This window comes from Salvia miltiorrhiza, chromosome 6, assembly GCF_028751815.1.
Source record: "Salvia miltiorrhiza cultivar Shanhuang (shh) chromosome 6, IMPLAD_Smil_shh, whole genome shotgun sequence".
Lineage (NCBI taxonomy): Eukaryota > Viridiplantae > Streptophyta > Magnoliopsida > Lamiales > Lamiaceae > Salvia > Salvia miltiorrhiza.
This window is the reverse complement of record NC_080392.1, coordinates 33,683,585-33,693,827: the sequence shown is the minus strand read 5'-3', so window position 1 is coordinate 33,693,827 and position 10,243 is coordinate 33,683,585. Positions and strand designations below refer to the sequence as shown.

General features: G+C 38.4%; 1 long non-coding RNA gene across 1 annotated transcript; it reads right to left on the bottom strand.

The window, feature by feature from the left end:
* Nucleotides 1-6,329: 6,329 nt before the first annotated feature.
* On the bottom strand, nt 6,330-8,891 carry LOC130989155 (uncharacterized). Its single transcript, XR_009090510.1, has 4 exons — nt 8,857-8,891; nt 8,729-8,784; nt 7,107-7,171; nt 6,330-6,496 (listed from the first exon to the last, which is right to left on the bottom strand). It is a non-coding gene; the product is annotated as an uncharacterized LOC130989155 (long non-coding RNA).
* Nucleotides 8,892-10,243: the final 1,352 nt, after the last annotated feature.

Below are 10,243 nucleotides of genomic sequence, written 5' to 3'. Positions count from 1 at the left end.
GTAGGGGACGATTTCTACTCCTTCTAGGGCTAGGAGACTTTGGGCCAGTCCAGGGACCAGATACAAGGAATAAAGATGGGCCTCAAATAAATTAATTATCTATGGTCAGCCCAGACCATAATTAATTTATAAATATTAGTTCATTCCATTAGAGAACCAATATTAACTTACCCCTTTATTGTCGGTGATGAGTCGGGGCTTGTATTTAGACTTATTAAATCCCCGTATTTAAAATATCCGACATCCATTAATTAATTAGAGCTCTGACAGCTTAAATTAATTAATCTCTTTGTAATCCTTAAGTAGTACCACTCAAACCTTATTATTGCGCCTGAACTTAATCAACCTGCAGGGTTTAGCGCAATAAACATTATTGAGCTCCTTAAGGGGATGTCATTATCCTATATCGGATACGAGTACTAATACAGATAATCAAATATCATATATTAACCGCTATCACCCAAGATACAGAGTACTCAAGTTACTATATAACTCTCACTCATAGTAAATCAAAGTGATACACGAATTAACATATATATCTGAAATCTTATTAGTATTAAGATTTTATTAAGTCACTGAGATCTTGATTATTCACTTAAGTCAGATAGAAGAATACATCTCACTGTGGTCCTATCAATACGTTATGACGTACCAGTATAGACAAGTAGTCAAGACAAACTACTTCCATCTATACCGTAGCCTAAACCGATGACTCGTCCTAAGGTCATCTCGGCTGTGATCATATTATATCTCTTATGGTTATTCCAATTATATGGTCTTCTGTGATCTACAACACACCATATAATCTACTTATATAGAGATAGAGAACATACATATGCAATCATGAACACAAACAGATAGGAGATTAAACAGTGAACATAGGAATCATTGTATACAAACATAAAAGGTTCTTGCTTTCAGTATACAAATCCAACAAAAATCCATTCTAGAATCTCCAAAGGCTGTAGCTTGCCGTAAGGTTGTTGGTGTAAAGCCTTAACTTGCTGGCAAACGAGACACTTCTCGACGAATAAGGCCACGTCTCGTTTCATTCCTTCCCACCAGAAGGTCTATTTTAGATCTTGATACATCTTAGTGTTTTTTAGGTGGGCGGCATAAGGAGTGTCATGGGCTTCGCTCATGATCTTGTTCTTGAGTTCTTCATCATGGGGAATGCATATTCTCTTTTCAAGGAAAATAACATTATCGGCTTCTTCGTGGTAGTTCTTGAGATTTCTTTCTCTTATCTTCGCTCGTAATTTCTCCAACTTTTCATCCTTCCTTTGAGCTTCTACCACCATTTTTCTCAAATTCGGTATAGTCGCGACCACCCCCCGCTATTGTAGCAGGTGGTTTTATCACCTCTATTCTCATCCTATCAAAATCTCGTATGAGCTCTTCTTCCTTTGTAAGGATGTATCCCAGTTTCGATGGGACCTTGCGGCTCAATGCGTCAGCTACTACATTGGCCTTCCCTGGGTGATAATTTATACCACAGTCATAGTCTTTACTAATTCGAGCCACCTTCGCTGTCTCATGTTGAGATCCTTCTGCTCGAAAAAAGTATTTCAGACTTTTGTGATCGGTGTATATTTCACACCTGACACCATATAAATGATGTCTCCAGATTTTTAGTGCGTACATTACCGCCGCTAGCTCCAGATCATGGGTCGGATAATTTAATTCGTGTGGCCTAAGTTTCCGCGATGCATATGTAATCACTTTGCCTTCGTGCATCAAAATACATCCGAGTCCATTCTTTGATGCATCCGTGTAGACCACATACTCCTTGTCTGGTTCCGAAATTACTAGCACTGGCGCCGTAGTTAGCTTTTCTTTAAGTAGCTGAAAACTTTCTTCGCACTCGTTAGTCCATGTATATTTGATTCCCTTCCTGAGAAACTGCGTCATCGGCCTTGCTATCTTCGAAAATCCCTCAATGAATCTTCGATAGTAGCCCGCTAATCTCAAGAAACTTCTGATCTCATTTGGGGTAGTTGGTGACCTCCACCCTTGTACTGCTTCCACTTTGACGGGGTCCACCTTCATACCTTCTGAAGACACAATATGTCCCAGAAATGTAACTTCTGTGAGCCAAAACTCACATTTGCTTAATTTGGCATAAAGGTGTTCATCCCTTAGCGTTTGCAACGCAGTTCTCAGATGTTCCTTGTGTTCTTCATTCTTGGAGTAGATGAGAATATATCAATAAACACCAAGACGAAATTATCCAAATAAGGATGAAATACTCTGTTCATGAGGTCCATGAACACAGCTGGTGCATTTGTTAGTCCGAATGGTACAACTACAAACTCGTAGTGACCATATCTTGTTCGGAAAGCCGTTTTGGGTATATCTTCATGTCTAACCTTAAGCTGATGATACCCAGACTTCAAATCGATTTTGGAGAAAACACTCGCGCCCTTGAGTTGGTCGAATAAATCATCGATTCGTGGCAATGGATACTTGTTCTTAAGCGTTAGCTTGTTCAGCTCTCGGTAGTCGATGTACAATTTCAAGATGCCATCCTTTTTCTTGACGAACAAAATCGGCGCTCCCCATGGGGACACACTAGACCTGATGAAACCTAGGTCCAACAATTCTTGTAACTGGATTTTCAACTCTTCCAATTCCTTCGGGGCCATTCTGTACGATGCTTTTGATACTGGCACCGATCCTGGCTCTAGATCGATGGTGAATTCTACTTGTCTGTCGGCTGGTAATCCTGGCAAATTTTCTGGGAAAACATCTTGAAAATCCCGTACGATCTCTACATCTTCCGTTGTCTTTTCGATCTCAACTCCCCCGTTCAGGTATACAAGGAAAGCTTGGCAGTCTTTCTTGTTCATCATCTTCCTCGCTTGTGAGGCTGAAATGATCGACACTCTATTCCTTATGCGTATCCCGTGGAAACTCAAAGCGTCCCTTCCTGGAAAGTTGAAAGCGATTCTCCATTCTTGGCACAATATTGTGGCGTAGTTCTCCGCTAGCCAGTCCATCCCCAGGATTATATCAACGTCCTCCATCGATACGACGTGTAAGTTGTTCGCTACGACCTTAAACGACCCTATGGTTAACTCTAGTTTCTAACAAGCATGTATTACTACTGTCGTCCCTCCTATTGGTGAAGAAATTCTCAAGTCTTGATTAGTCTTTTCAGGTTGGAGCTTTAAGTTTTTTTTTTTACACATGCACTTGCAATAAAAGAATGCGAGGCACCCGTGTTGAACAGAAGTATAACAGGTGTGTCGAGTAATGTGCCCATACCTGCCAAATTCCCTTGGTTGTTTCCTTGCTTATTCTTGTGCAGGGCATAGGCTCTTGCCTGTGAAATTTGCGGTGGACGTGCCGCAGGTCGATACTGCTGTGGTGGTGGGTAGAGTAGCTGTTGGCCATGGATATCCCTGAGTGGTTGTGCTTGGCCCGGCTGATTCGGCCTTCTCATTCCTCCTTGTGGTCTTCCTTGGCAATCTTTAGCAAAATGGCCCTTCTGACCATATTTGAAACATGTATTACTACCATCCAAACATACACCATAATATGACTTGGAGAACTTCGGCCATGGAGGTGTCCCAAGCTGGCCCTTGTTATCTTTAGCAGGTCCTACCTTTGTTCAACGTCCATGCTCTTGCCTTTGGGTACTGTGTTTCCTACCAAGTCTTCTTGTCATTTTGACTATCATAGTAATCTTTGTTGTTGTTGTTGTTGTTTCCTTTTCATTACCCTTTTTTTTCTCGATCATTTGCTCCCTGAGTTGAGTTTGTGTCGGGCGATTCTCGGCATAACTGCCTTGCATTTAAATCTTTGCTGAGTACTTCAAAGTATGTAAACTCACCGTGGTCGGTGAATGCCATTCTTATCTCATGCCTTAAGCTGGGGAGAAATTTTCTGACATATTTTCATCAGTATCCACCTATTGTAGGGCATAACGAACATGTCGTGGATGCTACGGTCGTACTCAGTCTAGATATCTTGTTTTGCTTCAGGTTAATCATTTTCATTTCCGTCCTATAGCAGCTATCAGAAATATATATATCTGTCTTAAGGTCATTTCTAAGGCAATTATGCCAACCTTTGTTGAGTCATCTCTTTTCGTTTTGCCTTCCACAAAAATCTGCAGATTCAGTCAACAGGAATGCGACACAAGAAGTCGTTCTTGGCGGTACGATGGAGGAAAGAAAACATCAAGGGTCTTGTCCATCGCCTTAATCCCAAGCTTACTATCAATTGGATTTCCCCAATCCAATCTATATACACGAGATTCACTTGAGAATAAGTTCCCTCGTCCTTTTGCGGCGGTTTATTTTGCTCCTACCTCATTCCTAGGGCTCATCTACGGGGCATTCTATTTCCAAAGACCGAAATGGTCATCGACCCATTTCTTGCTACCTATCACATACATAACACTTTCCTGTGAATCTATCTTAAAACTATCATAGACCAAATAACTTAAGTCCTCGTACTCAAACACTATATTACGGTCTTAGCTTGAACTCTGAATTTCTATCATAATGAGTGGTCGATATCACTTATAGGATAAAGACTAATCTCAACTAATTTAAACACAATAAGACAACTATACGAAGCTATAGTTTGGGTGATATACTAGGTCAGTATACCAATACTTCTTAGTCTTATCGGTCAAGGGGATCTATTATAACAACTCAAAAGTTGCAAGGCTCAAAATCAACACAACATCAAACCAAGGTGGTGTAGAGACTGTTTAAGAGATTCAAAAGGACGACCAGATAGTAGAAAATGATTAACTACAAGGTCGAACAAAATGACCTAGAGTAAGAACCCATCTGGCTTTTCAATCGGAAGTTAAAACACATGGGTTTTCAACCCAAAAGACGTTTACTGAGATTTGGATCATGTGGACTAGCCAGGTCCAACATCATCACCTCCCAGTTACACGGGAAACATCGTCCCCGAACTTGGAGAGCCATGGACATACTATACATAACGAATCTTAAGTTCATAATAGCAAACTAAACTCAACTTAAGGTTCTATGTCCTATTGAACTAGACTCTTACTTCCCTAGGTCTACCTTCTTTCATAAGTGTACGTACATAGCATACAGATAGTCAAACCATATCTTCTATACTACTTGTAGTCCCAAAGACATGGGCAGCAGTCCAAAGGCATGTATAAGCAGCTCCTATGTTGCCATCAAAAACTATCCTGATATCCTGATATACCCGGGTAGTCTATGTTGGGGTCAGACGCGGAGCCCTCCTAACCACCAGAATAGGCCTGGACGTAATCATCTTTAGCAGATAAGGGCAAATGTGAGTCTTCTTATACGTAAGCATACGTAAAATTCTTAAAGGTAAAAGGTTATGAACATACTATGCATAACAAAACATAAGTTTCATTATGACAACTAAACTTATCTTAAGGTTTTCTATTCTAATGGATTTGGTTCCCATTCCCTCGTATGACATAAATATGTATACATAACCTACAGACAATCAAATCACGCCTTTATAATAATCTATCGTGTATCAAAAGTTGATTCAATGTTCTGTCATGGGTGAACATTCGAACGTAGAGACTTATACTTAAACCCCTGATGCAACGTTTGCCTTGAATTCGTCTTGTATCGTCATTCCGTGCATATCTTCTCATTCTTCTTCGTGGTTCAAAAGAACCATCATTTTCTTGAGGGAGCTTAAACGCTCTAAGTTCTCTTTCATTTTTTTACATCATCACTTTAAGAATCTAGATTGTAGAGATATCCTACTAATCTAGTAGTCTAAGTTCTTTTGAAATTGTGATCATGTAACTTATAGCAATCTATGTTCTTTTTGGGGAAAACATGTTCACTTCCTATCATTCCTCTGATCATAACATCATAACTGCAAAGATATGCCATGAAAGGCAAAACATTAAACATTTCATCGTAGCATGCTCTTCACATAAACATATTCATGAAGCAGTTTAGAACAATAACATCTTTAAAAACGTTAAAATTGCAGTTACCTTTTTCTTGATTGAGCACGATGCAATGGAGTGTTGAGCGGTGTCGTATGAACCCACATATGTCTAGTGAATCAACTAGACTTTGACTTTTTAGAATAAGGTTTCTAGGGCCAGAGCAAACAAACTGCTCTGATACCATTCTGTCACAGCCCACTATACCTAAGTACGGATAAACCGGGGTTATGACTTGGGGTGAACAATGAGAAACAGAAATTAAAGGGGATTTGTTAAGTAACCAACATTAATAACAACAAACTAGTGATATATATATATATATATCTAACCGCTTGGGTAGTTTACAAACGAGCCAGTCATAACGACTAGACCCCAAATGACGGGTTAATCAAAATGAAGTAGTAATAAGTTCAAGTAGAAACGATAAATAAGTCAGAGTGTTTGCAGCGGAAAAATGTGTGAGTTATGCATATGGAGATGCATACTCAAGGTTTCATTACATGACCATCAAAAGGGAATCCGCTCAACACCGATCCATTCCATCGCCTGCTCATCCTGCACATTTAGAAATACATGCAGGGCTGAGTATAAAAATACTCAGTGGCATAAGCCAAAAATACAACATGCATACATATATAAATTGAACTGCCAAACAGTAACACACAGGGTTTTCTTGAATGACCTACGCTTACTAAAACATTTCTTTCATTTTCATAAAGGTGGATGCACATCCCATTTTCAGTCTATATGATCCATATTTGTCCTTTCAGTCACGCGCCGGGAAGGAGGCCTCCTTACCACAGACGCCAAGACCGGTCGCAAGCGACTCGCGGTCTCCATGAGTGTACACGTTAACCCTAGCTAGCAACATTTGTCTAGCATAGGATCCCAATTGGATTTCCTTTAAAGTTGGCGAACCAACACAGATAGGATACATATAAAAACATAAACATTTTTGGCAGTCAATTATTTGATAACTTTTCATATCATTTCATAAACATTTCATTTTCATTTTATAAGACATTTCATTTCATAAGAGTCATTTATCATTTGAGCATTTCATAAAACTGAATTAAACAGTTAAATCATATCATGCATATATTCGTATAAGAGGCCTACATCACACAGGGGATCTCTATATATGTATAGTAAAAGTAATGTCCACCTTAAACGTTCTTAAAGCTGGCGTGGAGTCGCTTCTTCTTCGGCTTCACTTTCTGTCGCCCGGACCTTCATTGATGAAGAGTCGATAAGTTCGTGAAGAAATTATCATAAGACAAAGTCTAATTTTGCGAGCCTAGGGTATCTTTTAGTGTTTTCGGGTTCTAGCATCCATAATTCGTTCCATTAAAGACAGGTGAAACCAACATAAACTTGACTAATCATATAACCTCACGTAAATCACATAAACAAATAAAGAAAGAAATAAAATCCTCAAGTTTAGTATCATTAAAAATACAAGTTCACATGAACATAAAGGAAATCATGCACCATTTTATAACATTCTATACATTTCATTTCCATGTAAATAAATAAGAAATTCTATTATTCATTTATAAATGACTTAAATAAAACATTTTAAATTCCAGAGCAATGGAATTAATAATGAAACATTTTAAACCTTTTAAAAACCGTACTCATAAGTCCTTGAAAATAATCGCATAATTAATCAGGCTTAATCCCAAAATATTTCCTTTAAAGTCCATCAATGATTTAAATAGAAGAACGGACTTCATTTAAAATAAATAATCCCAACTTTCAAATTTAAAAATTTAAATCAAGAGATTTGAACTCACTAAATAATTTAGTGAAAATTCGAACATTTTTAAAAGAAATAAAGTCAAAAATTCGTAGGCTTTAATATTCAAATAAAAGCTCAAAATTAATTAAAAATTGGGCCCAATCAATATAAATAAATACCCATCAGCTTTTAAAGAAAATTTTCAGCCCGCATCACAAAAATAAAAGGAGCCCAGTCAACTTTTAATTAAAATTTCGGCCCAAACATAATAAATAAATAAGGCCAAATAAAATAAAACATGAGCTCACTATCTAGCCTAACCCTAATACATATAAACACATTACACACACACAACTTACATAACACACACACACACACACACACTGCACGCCTCTCTCTCTCTCGGCTCCCTCTCTGTTCGGCTGAGGCCGGCGTCGCCTCCGGCGCGCCCCCTCGCCGTCGCCTCCTTCCCTCCCTTCTCTATTCTTTCTCCACCTTTCTCACTCTCCTTCTCAATTCCTCATTCTGACTCACCGGAAGCGCTGCATGCGGCTACCGCCGAAGACCAGCCGTCGCGTCGCCGCCGTCTACTTCCGCCACCGCGTTGCTGCTTCAGCCGTCGCGTCGCCGCCATCTCTGCCGGAGAAGATAAGTCCTTTCCCCTTTCCTACTTATCCCCCTTTTCTCTCTTTTCTAAATCTAAAACTCAATTAATCACTCTCTCTACCCTTTTTTTTGTTAGGCAGGAAAGGAAATGGCGGCTGCCACCACCGCGCCGTCGCCGGCCGTGAGCAGCCGCCGAATGCTTTCACTCCCTCCCCTGTCTCGATCCACAAGAAGGCAGAGAAACAAGAATTGACCTCCCAAATTCCCAATTTCAGTTATACACACAAACAAGATTAGGGTTTTCAATTCTGTTCATTTTCTTATCAAAATCAGATATGTAATTTAAACATTCATGTTTTGCAATCATATGATGAGATATGTATATATGTGTATATAAGCAACTGTTGGTAATCATATGATGGGAATAATCGATGACTTACTGAAATTGAACAAGAATTAGACTGATTCAGTTTGAAATCTTGAATTGTTATAGAATCTGCAGAGTCATGGTTGGAGTAAGAATATGATCCGAAGAGGATTAATGGGACGGCACAAAAAGAATGCTTACCTTGATCTAGATTAGAAGATAATTTAGAAATTTTCTAAACTGTGACAAATTGCCTTTATGAGGAATAAGGTTGATTGGCTTATTTGTAAAGATAATTAAGTAGCTTAGTAAGGAAGCCAAGGTTTGGATAAGGTTAAGTGGATATTTATGGATTAAGTAATAGGATATGACAAGTGGGTGGATATGGAATCAAATGAATTAATAATACTCCTTATCTTAATAAATAAATAAAAAGATCCTTAAATAAAATCATTGAAATAAAATCATTGGTTATAAAAAAAATAATATTATCCCATTTAAAGGAAATTTAATGACTTCATGCATAATTTAAAATCCATGTGGTTCATATAAATACACTTAACTCACGAATTAAAACTTATGCACCACATTTATAAAAATTCCTTTAAATAACTAAACACAGTAAAACACATATGTAACAATTGAATCACCTCAAATAAATCAAACCAGCTTTATTATTAATGGATGCCGAACCCTAATTATTAATAATTAAGCCTTTAATCGGTGATTAAAAGCCAGGATATGACAGAAGATACTCAACAACCCTTCCCACAAAGGCTTCGAGAAGAACAAAGAGTGAAGCAGTATATCAGCAAAGGACTCTTGGTATCCTACTTGGATAAATTTGAGCGACAAGATCAGTGGATACCAACCGACTTGAATGAATGGTGGGAAAAGCTGAAAGAAAGCTACACCAAATGGGTTGTCTTTGCCAATCTCAACAGGAATAGAGATTTCCAAAATGAAGCATGGAAATAGTTTCTTGTGAACTGGCCTGAAAGAGCAATGGTTGAGAGAATGCTGTCTGCTCAAAGAAAAATTGGAATTCCGATCTCCAATTCCCTGAAGACGACGGTTTACCCTCCGAGAATCAGAAACGGCGTCAATAGAGAATCCATCAAAAGAGAAGTCAAGAGCATCTGCAACATATGGAATATGCCTACAAACTCCAGTTCAGATGATTATGACAAAATCAGGAAAGTTGTCTTCAACTTGTATGGTCAGAAGCTTTAATCTTTAATTTTGGCTCTTCTTCGTTGCGTCTTCCTATATTTTGAACTGATGCCTTATCAGTCTTTTTCTTAATGAAAAGAACTTCTCTTTGATCTCAACCTGAAGACAATGACTTTATGTCCAAGCTCTGATTATTGTTTTTCTGTCTTGTCCTTATTCTGTTTTGTTGAACTGTTGTGTTCTTCCCTCCGAGTACAAGTTTTAGGTTCTATTATTAAGGGGGGATAGTATTCACCCTGTTTAATAACTTGTGCCTTGAGTTCAGTCTTTTTCTTGCATAGAACTGTTGTGTAGTTTTGGCATCATCAAAAAGGGGGAAATTGTTGGGAACTTAATGAAACATCCTAATCCTTGT